Raw genomic sequence first — 13,851 nt, 5'->3', positions numbered from 1 at the left:
TCGTGTACAGTATGACTTGGAACGAACATTTACACATCATAAGGCAACTCTTCCGTAAGCTAGAAGAGGCAAACCTGTCTGTGAACTTAAACAAAAGTGAATTTTGTCATGCAAAATTAAATTATTTAGGCCATACTGTGGGCCAAGGACAAGTTATACCCATCACCGCAAATGTGGATGCCATTCTCGAGTACCCTATTCCAACCAACAAGAAACAATTAATAAGATTTCTCGGTATGGCAGGATTTTATCGGAAATTTTGTCTATTATAAATTTCTCATCTATAGCAGGTCCTCTCACGGACCTCCTTAAAAAGGATGTAAAATACAAATGGAGTGAGACCTGTGATGCGGCTTTCAACAAAATAAAATCGACACTCATGGAGGGCCCAGCTCTCGCAACACCAGTTTTTACAAAACAATTCAAACTAGAAATTGATGCCAGTGATGTCGGAATGGGTGGTATCTTAACCCAAGAGGATGATGAAGGTATCGACCGAGCAATTGGGTACTTCTCCAAAAAGTTGAACACTCACCAAAAGAACTATTCAACCATTGAAAAGGAATGTTTATCATTATTGACGACACTACAACACTTCGACTTCTATCTCAGCGTCACCATGTACCCTGTTCTGGTCTTTACCGACCATAATCCATTAACTTTCCTTGCAAAGATGCAAAACAAAAATCAGAGACTGACAAGATGGAGCCTTCTCCTACAAGAATACAACATTACCATCAAACACATTAAAGGAAAAAACAATATTATTGCAGACGCATTATTTAGAGTATAATGTTACTAATGCGTTCTCTTTTGCCGACTTATTATTTTACAGAATATTGTTGGAACTGATTGCCTTAAAATCATGTGTACGTAACTACTAATATATTTTTTGCTTTTTGTTGTTGTTGTAAAAGTTTTTCATTTGTAACTCAAAACTATGTAACTACTGATATATTTTTGCCTTTATTGTTGTTGTAAAAGTTTTTCATTTGTAACTCAAAACTTTTACTCTGAGGGGGGGAAGTGTAACAAGAGACGTAGTATTAATTTTGACCTTGAATGGACTGGGTACAGAACCTAGGGTCATTCAGGTTGTCCCCATCCCTAAAAATAGAATTAGGAAAGGTTAGGAAGAAGAAGAAAAGAAAGGAAAGAAAAAGAGGTCTAAGAGATATACACTCCCTTATGAATATAAAAGGCTGGGAGTAACAGCCTAACGTGAGTGAGAAAGAGTGAGCTAGTAGCTTCCACAGGCAGCCTTTCTCCCCGGCGGATTTGTTCAAAGGCGTCGTAAGAACTTTAACCTCAACCCACTATCACCAGAATCCACCTTCTACCCAACTTGGTCATCCCTATTAATACGACGGAGGGTAAAGTATTTTTGTTTATCATTTGACCAAACGTCTTGAATATCATATTATATATTAATTTCCGAGAATAGATTATTGCTTTGCCTGGTTTTCCCCACTATAATTACCTTCCTCTTGTTACCCTTTTTCCCTCATATTTTGATATTGTGTTCATCCCCTTTTGTCCTGTTTAAATATTACTTTCATAAATATTTCTGTCAGCCTATCTTGTTTTGGTATGTTTTGTGTCTTTAATAAATTCCCTATTTTTATATAAAATACCTGCTTCTTGTATTTTTATCTCTCTCCCTCAAAACCTTTGTCCCTACTCTTCCTTACGATAGCAAATACTGTGTTACGGCGTTGTGATTAGCCACCGCACCCGTAACACCAGCCTCAGCTTAATAATACATTGAAATTTTCGTCACTGAAAAATAAGTTTTTTTGGCCTGTTTGGTCTTCCATAGTTTTCTTCTTTATAAAACGCAAACGTAAACAGAGTCGATCTCGACTCTACATGGACGCGAAATATCTGGTTACCTATATGAATAAGTGGAATTATTTGAAATTCAGGTACTTATATTATAATATTTTGCATATTCTCTTAGATAATCATCCTAAATCTTAGTTAGACAATAAATAAATTAATTAATTATTTCAAAAACCTTTTTTTTTAATATTTAAGTACGTTTTTTGTGCAAGCCAAAAATGTCAATTGTTAACTTTTTGGGAAAAAAATTTAATTAAAAATAGTAGAAAAAGTTTTACATTATTCTGTTTTCTATATGATAAAATTCAGGGTTTTATCTTTCTGGAAAAAAAAGTTACTCAGAAATAATGGATTTTAATAAATGTAATTTAGTTTTAAAAAAGAACAACAACTTGATTTTGCGGCCATTTTTGGCGGTGCCTAATATATGTATATGTGTCTGTGTAGAAATATATATATATATATATATATATATATATATATATATATATATATATATACTGTCAAGAATTGCATAAGTCAACTGAATTAAAAGAATAAATTATAAGATGGTCAGCATAATGAATTTTGTCATTTATTCTCTATATTGCACTGTAAGTACATTGAGCTTTTTAAATAAGGATTAATGTATAATAAGAAAATATATTTCTACACAGACACATATACATATATATATATAATATATATATATATATATATATATATATATATATATATCGCTCCTTTATACAATATCTACGTAAATCGCGCTATATCCAAACTGTTGTGTGAGATGGATTCGTGGTAAAGTTTTAATCTTTTTACCATGGTGTCCCGATTTCGAATCTCGCTAGATTCAGCTACTCTGATGAGTCGTAAACGACGAAACGCGCCAGTAGATAACTATATTTGAAAAAAAAAACAATATATATGTATGTGTTCTATTTGTATATAGATATATTGTAGTTGTTTTGATTCCCACCTTCCCCTACCTCTCCACACCCGGGCAATGCCGGGTACCCCCGTTAGTATATTTTACTTTTAAATATTAGCATATGATTTTATATATCTTTTAAGAAATTAAAATGTATATAAATACATTATATATTAGGTTGGTGCCAAAAATTCTGTCATTTTTTGAAGTTCAACTTCAAAAGATCAAAACTCGTTCTATGATAAACTTTACTCATTGAAACGAGAACCATTAGAACCGACACATTTTTGCCAACGGGAAACAAGTGTATTTATCACATTAGCATAGAAATCCGACCAATGTCGGACACACACGTTGGAGCTTTTTATATATTTCGTCAATTTGTCGGCAGTACTTTTCCGCCGTAATCGTTTCGCACGGATTCAAGAAGCTGTGATGAATGAGACCGGCCGCAGACCACAAAACAGTCACCATAACCTTTATTTTGGTGCACTTTCGGTTGTATGAAGTGCTGTGGAGCTTTTCCGGCATCCAACTTCTGTGCCGAACGTCGTTAGTTGTAGTAAAGGATTCATTTCTCATTATATGTCACAATCCGCTCGAGAAATGGGTTGTTTTTATTGCGCAGGAGGAACGTAGGAGACACCTCAAAACAATGATGTTTTGGATTATTGTTCAATTCATGCGGCATCGATTTATCAAATTTTTTTCATTTCCCTATTTGCTTTAAATGGCGAACAACTGTTGAATCAACAGCAACTTCTCGTGTGGTTTTGCGAGGATCGACTTCAATTAAGGTTTTCAAATTTCATTACCAGCTGCAGTCGGCCGGCCTCGGCCGTCTTCGTCTTCGAGGTTCTCGTCACCATTGCGAAATTTCTTGAACCACTGTTTACCACATGCTCGTTAATGGTTCCTCGGCCAAACGCATCAATGATACCACGAGCTGTCTCGGCAGCTTTTCGGTCTACTTTGATCTGGAACAAGGAAATTGTGTGGATTTGAATTTTGTCCATGCTGTCGAAAAACCTGCAAACAAATGAATGAAGAGATTGAGAACAGTGACGAATAACACAATTTGATAGAGTGAAAAATGCGCTTCAAATGATATATAACATAGAGATATAGACCAATGAATTGAGTCAGACATCATGTATAAAAGTAAGATAGGTGAAACGTAAAATTTCAAATGTTCAGACCTAAAATTGGCTGAGTAATTTGGTAGAGACTGCAGAGGTAATTTTTTTTTTAATTTGACCCCAATTTTGATACCTTAACATTTATTTTTTTTATTAATTTTTCGGACTCAAATCAAATTAAAAGTTTGTCCAAGTAATTTACATCCAAACTTTCAAGTGTTAAGACCCAAAATCGCCGGAGGAGTTTGGTATAGTTTTCAAAGGTCAACTCTTTACAACTTTGACCCCTTGACAGCAAAATTACGTTGTGAAAGGCAGAAATAATTTTTAACGTCATGTAGCCGTTAATATATTTTTAAAAAGATATGATGTAATTTATATACATTTTGAAATAAATATGACCGTTATAATTCAAATAGGGATGTGTCACTAACATGAAATAATGAGTGTATTTTTGTGATGCAATTTATTGATTGATTTTATGTATTAATAAATTATAGGTGGTGTTTTCTATGGTTTTTTTTATCTCTCTATCTCATCAGAATGCTATTTCCACTATTCTGATCATATTTGTATATACTAGCATTTCAGCCCGGCCTTGCCCGGGTGTTTGAAGGTGTATGTTGAGCAAAACAAAAGAAAAGCGGTCATTTCTTTTTAAAATTTGATCCCTATTATGACCCCTTAAAATTTATTGTTTTGGGCTCAAATCAAGTTATTAAATTAGATCCATGTCCAAGGAACCTATATCTAAAATTTCAAGTGTTTAGACCAAAAATTGACGGAGGAGTTTGGTAGAGTTCTCAAAGGGCAAATCGTTGAACTTTCACATTTGGCCGAAAATGGATTACAAAGTTTTTCCCAAATCTCAGTACCCTGTATATAAACTTTCGAGTCTGTAGACTTAAAATTGACAGAGTTATTGTGTAGGAAATTGTACACACACACACACACACACATACGTTCACCTTTATATATATAATAGATATATAAATGATCGGTAATTCTGCATGTATTGACCCATATTTCCGAAAAACTTAACTTAGGCTCGATCAGCAGTTGACGTATACCGCCGGTGTATTCCAGTGCTGATCAATTTGATTAGCCAATGAAAAGGCGCAATAGGAAGTGAAAGCAGACGATTTTTAATAAATAAAAACATTTTTTTTTTTGTTATTCACGCTCTAAAATGGCAGCCACTGTTGTTTATTCTAATATAAATCTATGTACATTGAAGAAAATAAGACATACACCTAAGCAAACGGTAATTTATTGTCAGGAGAGAAAAGTAGAGGGCTCGGAATTAAATGTTCGTTTAAAAGAGCGGATGGAAGCGATTGTTTCACTTGTAGGTGAACTAATGCTCAATGCAGATGGTGAGCCTCCTTGCATACCGGAACAATTTTTTTTTTAAGTCTAAATTATTAATCTAAAAAATTTTGAAAATCATTTATTTGTGACCACAAAAGAGTCTTCAAGAAGATGGTGAAATTAACAAAATCAAGCACAACGTGGGAAAACTTGTCGAACCCCTCGTGGTATTGAGAGGATATTACACAACATACAAGGAGGGTTTCTTAGCGACTATACCAACGTTATATATTTGCGTAAGCATGAAACTATTGTGCCTGTAGGTATAAAGAATAATTATTGTTTAATTATATATATATATGTGTGTGTGTGTGTGTGTGTGTGTGTGTGTGTGTGTGTGTGTGTGTGTGTGCGTGCGCGCGCGGGTTTTGTGCAAGATGTAAATAATTGAGGCCAAACATTTGCGTGCGCTTTTACAATTCACCACAGCATAACGACTATTATGAACACATTAAAAAACTAGGTAGCAAATCTAAAAGTAACTGTATAACACTAAACCTACATACGAGGGGCGTGCAATAAGTAATACCCATGACCCAGTTCCCATAGCAGTAGAGCAACGAAACTTGGCACAGTTATTAGTCTTTCTCTACACAGGAACCAGCCATAGTTATGCATTTCTCCCATCGTTTGATGCAGCTCTGGAGACCGTTTTTGTAGAACACCCCAGGTTGGTCCTCCAACCTCGACGTGACTTCAGAAATCAAGGCTGCATCATCTGGGAAACGCTTGCCTTTCTAAAACAACTTCATGGCTATGAAGAGGTGAAAGACAGAGGGTGCAAGATCAGGAGAGTAGGGAGGATGGGGTAGGATTTCATAACCACACGCCCGTGATTCTGATTTGGTGACATGCGAATTGTAGACCGGGGCGTTGTCCTGCAGGAGGAGAGTACCTTTGCTGATCTTGCCCCGCCTCTTGATTTTGATAGCTTCCCTTAATTTCCTCAAATGTGAAGCATAATAGGCTCCTGTAATTGTGGTACGCTTTGCCAGGAAATCTGTCATCACTACCCCGTCCTGGACCCAGAAGACTGTGTGCATGACCTTGCCAGCGGAGGACTGCACCCTTGCCTTCTTTGGAGGTGGTGAGTCCAAGTGATCCACTGCATTGACTGGGCTATGGTCTCTAGATCATAGTGATGGACCCAGGTTTCATCCTGTGTAATCAGCCTTTTGAAAAATGTTGAATCATCTTCTTGACACATCTCCAAATTCATCCTCGAGCACTCGACGCGTTCTCGTTTCTGGAATCGTGTGAACAACCTGGGAATCCATCTGGCAGACACCTTATGCATATGCAAATGGTCAGGAATGATAGTTTCCACAGACCCTGTACTAATCTTTACATCTTGGGCTATTTGGCGAATAGTAATGCGCCGATCTTCCAAAATGGCAGCCGCAACTTGACGGACAGATGCCTCATCGATGGCAGAAGGGGGGCGCCCAGGTAAGGGTGCTGTTTCCACCGACTTACGGCCATGTTCGAATTCAGGATGCCAGCGTTTTACAAGGTCATATGATGGGGCATTACCACCATAAGTTTCTTTCATTTCATCAAAAGTCTCCTGTTGTGTGCGTCCTTTCAAATACAAAAACCGGATCACTGTTCGACATTCAACAGGCTCCATTTCACACCTGACTCAGTTCAAACACCTGTAAAAGAAAAACCACAATTAGTTCATAGCTGTAATTTGCCACATAACCCATAGAGATATAAATCATTGCACATACAAACAGGGGCATTACTTATTGCACGCCCCTCTTAACGCCGAAATCTTTATTACTATAATATATATATATATATATATATATATATATATATATATATATATATATATATATATATATATATATATTCTGTCGCGGACCACGGTCGGCTCCGACTGTTAGAAGGTATACCACAAAGTTGGAGGAGAAGGGTTCCATCACCTGGCCGTTAACCATCATCTGAATTTTGTGGACGAAGGCAATCATGTTGATTTGATGTGAAAAGAGGCCAAATAACGTGACAAGAAAAGAATGCAAGACCATTTAGGAGTTCCTTATTACCTTATTAGATGTATGTAGTGACAAAGGTTTGGAAACAATTCGTTTTTCTCCATCATAAATAATATTACAAAAAGCTATCCGGTTCGTATGCTTCCTTCTAATAGCTCTTCCCCATCTCTTCCCTCTTTGTCATTTACGGCCGTCCCACAGTTGACCAAGAATATTCCCATTAGGTTCCTTCCCAACCAAGAATAAGTTATGGATATATTGTTACACTAAACAAAAAAATCACTTTTTCTAAAAAATAAATTAATTTTTCTTGAAATAAAATGTAAAGTCCATTATCTTTAAAAAAATAAATAAATAAATGAATAAACCGAAAATCCTTCAACTTTAAATTTTCTCAAAGCAACTAAATATTGTAATTTCTTTGCAAAATAGATTTAAAAAACAAATACTTAAAAAAGATCAATTACATATTTTTTAAATAATTCTTAAAGTTTAAAAAAGTAATAGAAATATTCATTAAACCTTGCGCAAGGTTTTTGTTATTAATTTATTTATTGTATTTTTATTTTATTCATCGTATTAGTATGCGATAAATGCTTTTATTTAGTTTCCTGACATCATTTCCTTTGATCAGCCATCGGTATATTCTGGTGGTTTACGTAAGCAGCCGGTCAAGTCCGAACTAATGTCACGGAAATCCGGGTCAGTGTCTGCAAAAATATGAAATGGTCTTTACTTTGGGAACGGTTTGAGTTTATTACTTTCATTTTCTATATATTCTGCTTAATGATAAAATATATAAAGCCTTTATGTAAGAAGATACAATTCTGATTGATATGAAAGTAACTCTTTTTTTCTTAATCGTATCACATAATTATTTTTCGTCTTTGCTGACAGATATCGCATGAACTCTTTTCCTGATTAATATAACATTAATTTACTGAATGACATCGCATCAACAGCTTTGTTGGTTGAATATATAACCTCTTTTCCTCAATAATATCACAGTTTTAGAAGGGAATCATCTCTAATCAAGATCTTGAGGTCACTCGTGAATAACGTTTAATAACCATACATTGGTCACTAAGGCAACAGCGAAGTGATCATGAGTGTTGGAAATTGGGTAGATTTTAGGTTTTAAGGGATGGCTTAACGAGAATTTGTTTACATTGGACTTGAAGACGATTGTTTTAACCAGCTGTAAAGCAGGTCTGCAGAACAGAATTCTACATGCCTTCTTTGCAGATTGATATCACATGAATTCCTTTGTTGGTTTCTGAAATATTCACTCGCGTGTTAAATGTGCGTAAATATAAAAGACAAGTCGATGATATATATTCGCGCATTTGATTGATTATCCGAAATTATATTTAATGTTTCAAAAAATATTATGCTATCCTACTAATATATGAAAGATCGAACTAAAAAACTAATAAGTCCTTGGTTTAGATTCAACTGCATTATTGAAATGATGGATGGATATATAATTATAAAAACCACAACAATTAATAACCGAATACTTTTGTGTCTTCTAGCGTACTCATTTCTGCTATCTTCTTATATAGTTATCCATTGATTTACACTGCTGCCGGTAATGTCACGATCACATTTATGCCTATTGCTTGCGGATTATTCATTTACAAAACAATCCTGATAATACATCACGTATAACTATTCTCAATTGTTATTTTTTGTTGTTTTTGTATATTTGAGCATTAACGAGTTGCCATACCATGACTAATTAAACCGCACATATACTGAATAACACATAAAAACAGGGAAAGTGCTCAATACGTTTTATTTCAACCTCGTAGATTTTTACTTAAATCATTGCAAGTTGTTTCAATAAACAGGACAATAAAATTATCTTGCCAATCTCGTCAGAAGATCTAAGCCAAAATAAATTAGAAGGAAAAAAGACTCTTTTAAATTACGTATGGGTATCAAAAATCAAGAGTTGAAGTGCTGGATAGAGAGGGGAGAGGCAGGAGTGAGAGAAAAGAAAAAGAAAGGGGATGGAGGATAAATATAGATTATATTTATAGTTGGAATTGAAATTAAAAATTAAGAATAGTATGAAAGAGATTAAATTAAAATGAATTAAAATTAAGGGAGGATATTGTTTGTTAAAAGGAGAAAAAATTAATAACATATAATATACAATATAACAAAAAATAAAGTAATAACGTAAAAATAAAAAAGGGAAAACTTGACGAAGTTAGAAAGAGAGACAGAAGAGGATAAATAACGAAGAAAAGTATATCTAATACGTGCCAAGAGAAGGGGGCAGTAATTTGCGTGTGTCAACGAAGTCATAATTCGGTTAGTTTTTCTGTGGTCTCCAGATATGGTAGTGGTGGTAGGGGCAGAAAAAGCAAAGAGACGGGCATGGTTCAAAAGGTAAATACATTATCATTAGATGTTATGATTTTCATTAGATCAATAATTAGATCAATGGTCGGACGTCTCGATATTAAAAAAAATAAATGTTTAAATTTCAACGATATTTCTCGCGGTTAAAGCTGGACGTATGGGTTTGTTTCTATGCTAATATAGTCAGAGATTCCTTCGTAGCCGGGTTCAAATTTCTCGACCGGGGATAATAGTGACACCCTGCACTGATGATTTCTGAAAAGATGAAATACTAGTGTCTGTAGGAATTTAAAAAATATCATTGTAAGAATTATATATAAATATTCGATAACAGAAACTGATTTCCGTTTAAAATATTTCGTATGCAACATGAAAAGCACACACAATATGCATATATATGTTTTATGATAGGATTATATTCGTGTTTTTAAGAATAATTATTATTGCCGTCAATTTGATAGAGTTTACATTCCCAGTATCAAGTTTAATAATAAAATTGATTAAACCATGCGGTGACAAAGAATAAAATAGTTATACAGTTAAATAAAGCATTTACTCGGTATCCTAATGTTTTTAAATCATATCAAATTAACCAAAGTAGATTAATAGAAAATATTCAGAACCACATGCGTAATGTATGATATATATACAAAGATGTATAATATATTTAAACAATACATATACGATGATGTAAAAAATATATATTTTTATATTATTATTAATTGTATACATATTTCTGTATATTCCTCATATATTTTAATAAATAATGATTATAAAGATGGTACGAATAAGTAAGAATGTAAATAATACTAATAATTAAGAAGAGGGTAATTAGTAGAATGGATTCAACCAAACACTATATAAAAACAGTAGTTTGTAAATCATACGCACATAAACTTGTGGAGAAAGGAATGCATTACATAAGTATGAAATACTTTTGAAATTACATCAATTGACATGAATTGACATGAAGTGGTTAGTCCAATTTATCTGTAGAAAAAATAGATCCAGTATCTAAAATAGTTTTGCATGTGTGTTTTGAGGGAGGTGGTGTTTTATCAGCACTAACGGGGAACCATGATTTAATATATTGTTTTGTTTTTAAATCCCAGAAACAGTGTTTCATGGTAAGCAACTGATAATCCTTGTAAGAACATTGGCACTATTGTTTGTTCATGTAAGTAAAATTATTCAGCGCATAGAAAATTAATTGACTTACTGAAAAAATAATTTTACAACGAAGGACTTTTTCTTTTGTAGTTTTAAAGGTTTAAAGAAACTACAAAAACTATATATATATATATATATATATATATATATATATATATATATATATATATATATATATTAGTGATGAGACGATATCAAAATTTTTTGATTCCGAAAAATATCGATTATGTTTTAAATTCCCAATTCCGATCCAATTACTGATTCTGATTCCGATTCTGATTCGTTTGAAATCTCCTGTATTTGTAGCGTTGTGGCTTTCTTCGTTTATTTCAGACTAGCTGGGATGCCCGGCGTTGCCCGGGTGTGTTACGTGATAAGGGCTGTCCTCTTTTCATGTAAGTATAAAAATAGGGAATTAGTTAAATGTAAATATGAAATAGAATAGACGAAATTCGAACCTCGTAATTTAGGTTTAAAATAGATTACAAGAGAGAATTAGAAAATGGAATGTAAAAACAAACCATTGTTTAGCTTAGAGATAAAATAGTTTTTAGAAAAGGAATGTGGATTTGTCAATTCTGTTATGAAATTGAATTGAGGAATGCAACTATAGGATAATTTAATAAACACGTTTTTAACATATTGGAAATGTAGATTACTGGAAATATAGGTTAAAATTCCTTTTGTAAACAAAGGAAAATGTTTTGGACACGCATTTCCAGAACACGTGAAAGAAGACACATGTTTTAACATGTGTATGACGTCATGGAAAATGGGAAGTTCTCGATATAGTTAGAAACTTTAGAGTTAAGGAGAGAGACTGAGGACGATAGACGACAGTCTCGAGTCCAGAGATGGACAGTCGAACGTCTGGAAGCGAGACGGTCACCTTTGAAACATAAGATGTAAAACTTTGAATTTCTGACTAAGAAAACCACCGACCGGTCCATGGAAATAAACGCGTCATGTGTTTTTATAAACGTTGTCTTTGTGTTGTAATTCTACCAAAAGGTAAAGTGAAATTGTCATTATATGTCTTATATATCCTGTGTTTTAAAATGTCTTCACATACACAATGTCTCTACATCTCATATCTACAATATGAACACTAAGACTGTCTCAACACTGTCTCCTCACTCAAAGAGCTTCTACACTTCTAAGTATGAACATTTTATATATATGAATCTCTTCATAACACGAACACAAAACGCAAAATCTCTCTTAATAAGACTCTCTAAGACTCACTTTTAATAAGACTTCCTAACAACGAACAATAACAACAACAAGAATAATAATAATAATAATAATAATAATAATAATAATAATAATAATAATAATAATAATAATAACAAAATATAACAGGTGTTTGAAGATGTGTGTTGAGCAAAAGAAAAAACAAGTAGCAGCTGATGCGAGGTTGAAAAGAAAGTGAAAGAAAACCTAACGTTTTACCTCTACTTACTACTACTCTAATTTAAGGTAGTCAATTAAAAATATGACTTGCAGACATAGCGTTGCTCTTAAACCTCCTATGAAGATCGTTCTAATGTGGTGAAAAAGTAGATCATCCAAAAATGGGGGCACTCTGGTAGTATCCAAATAAATAGTAATTGCCTCAGTATGAAGGGTTACCTCTACATTGACCAAGGACCAGAACAGATAGTACCCGGCCGGAAAGCCGGGAATTGATTTGCCTTCGATTAGTTTCGCTTTATTTATACGAAAAAGACAACCAAACATTCGAAACGAAGGAATTTTTAAAAACTCGCACAAAAAAAGATAAAGACAATGTCCGTTTGCAAATCTTGGATATTAAGATCTAGGAAGTATGCGAAAACTTCTCCCGAAATCTAAACGACGCGAGAACCCCGACACAAAAAGCTTTTCGTATACATACACAAACGTGCCGCTCATTTTGCTTTTTATATATTAGACTAGCCTGAGTGCCCAGCGTTGCTCGGATGTTCGGATGTGTGTGTTGAGCAACAAAAAAAAAGTAGTAGTAGGCAGTTAGGCTCGAAAAAAGGAAGAGAATGTGAAAAAGTGACGTTTTTGCCATGGCGTCCACCGCCAAACCGGAAGTGGCAAAGGTTTAAATTAAGGCTACTCAATCGAAAATAAGGGATGTCTTTCGAAAATATATGCGAAAAAAGCGACACCTTCCTGTAGAACAGTGCCCAGTTGAGAGTGAAGTAACCAATGCTTATAGCCAATTGTTCGAGATTTGTCGTCCGAAGGGTCGAGTTTCAAAACTGTACCGATTCCGTCAAAATCTGTCGCCTCAATCGAAAGTTTTTGGCAGACACACACACACACACACACACACACACACACACATATATATATATATGTGTGTGTGTGTGTGTGTGTGTGTGTGTGTGTGTGTGTGTGTGTGTGTGTGTATTTAAACAAATATGTGATATTTATATTATAAAAGATTACCATAAAAACGCGTTGACTTTCGGAAACGTAAAAATTACACTTCTGAAATTATCTCTAGATTTTAAAATATAGAGATAATTCCAGAAGTGTAATTTTTACGTTTTTACGTTTAACTGGCAGTTAAAAACTGTCCACACACACACACACACACACACACACACACACATATATATATATATATATATATATATATATATATATATATATATATATATATATATATTCTGAGATGAATGAATGAAGCGAACATTCTATATATTTTAAGTGTACATTACAGTATTAACGATTTTGGATTCTCATACTTATTCAATATATCTCCGTTGTTTATTGTGTTAATTCAAATCAAGCGTCAGTTGTTCATATAATGTCAAAGCAATACATATTTATGTTAGAAAAACATTTGCAAATTAATTCGTTTTGCAAATATTTATTTTGTAATTGAATAATTTGAAAGCGATGATTTCTTTTAAACCAATAAATGCGATCCATCATCGAATGCATTTTAACGTTATATATAGGATCCAAGAGTCATAGAACATCCAGTATTTTGAACATATATAATTTTTTTTATATTTTTTTGACTTCCAGGGTTAATACACTT

General features: G+C 33.8%; 1 protein-coding gene across 2 annotated transcripts in view; it reads right to left on the bottom strand.

Annotated features, from left to right (window-relative positions):
- The window catches only part of LOC145266671 (uncharacterized), a 324,969-nt gene that overhangs the window by 184,402 nt on the left and 126,716 nt on the right, over positions 1–13,851 (bottom strand). The window lies entirely within an intron of this gene.

Source organism: Euprymna scolopes, chromosome 4 (assembly GCF_053919585.1).
Source record: "Euprymna scolopes isolate OS-2025 chromosome 4, ASM5391958v1, whole genome shotgun sequence".
In the NCBI taxonomy this organism is placed as follows: Eukaryota; Metazoa; Mollusca; class Cephalopoda; order Sepiida; family Sepiolidae; genus Euprymna; species Euprymna scolopes.
Note: the sequence above shows the minus strand (reverse complement) of the source record. Positions and strands in the feature narration are given on the sequence as shown.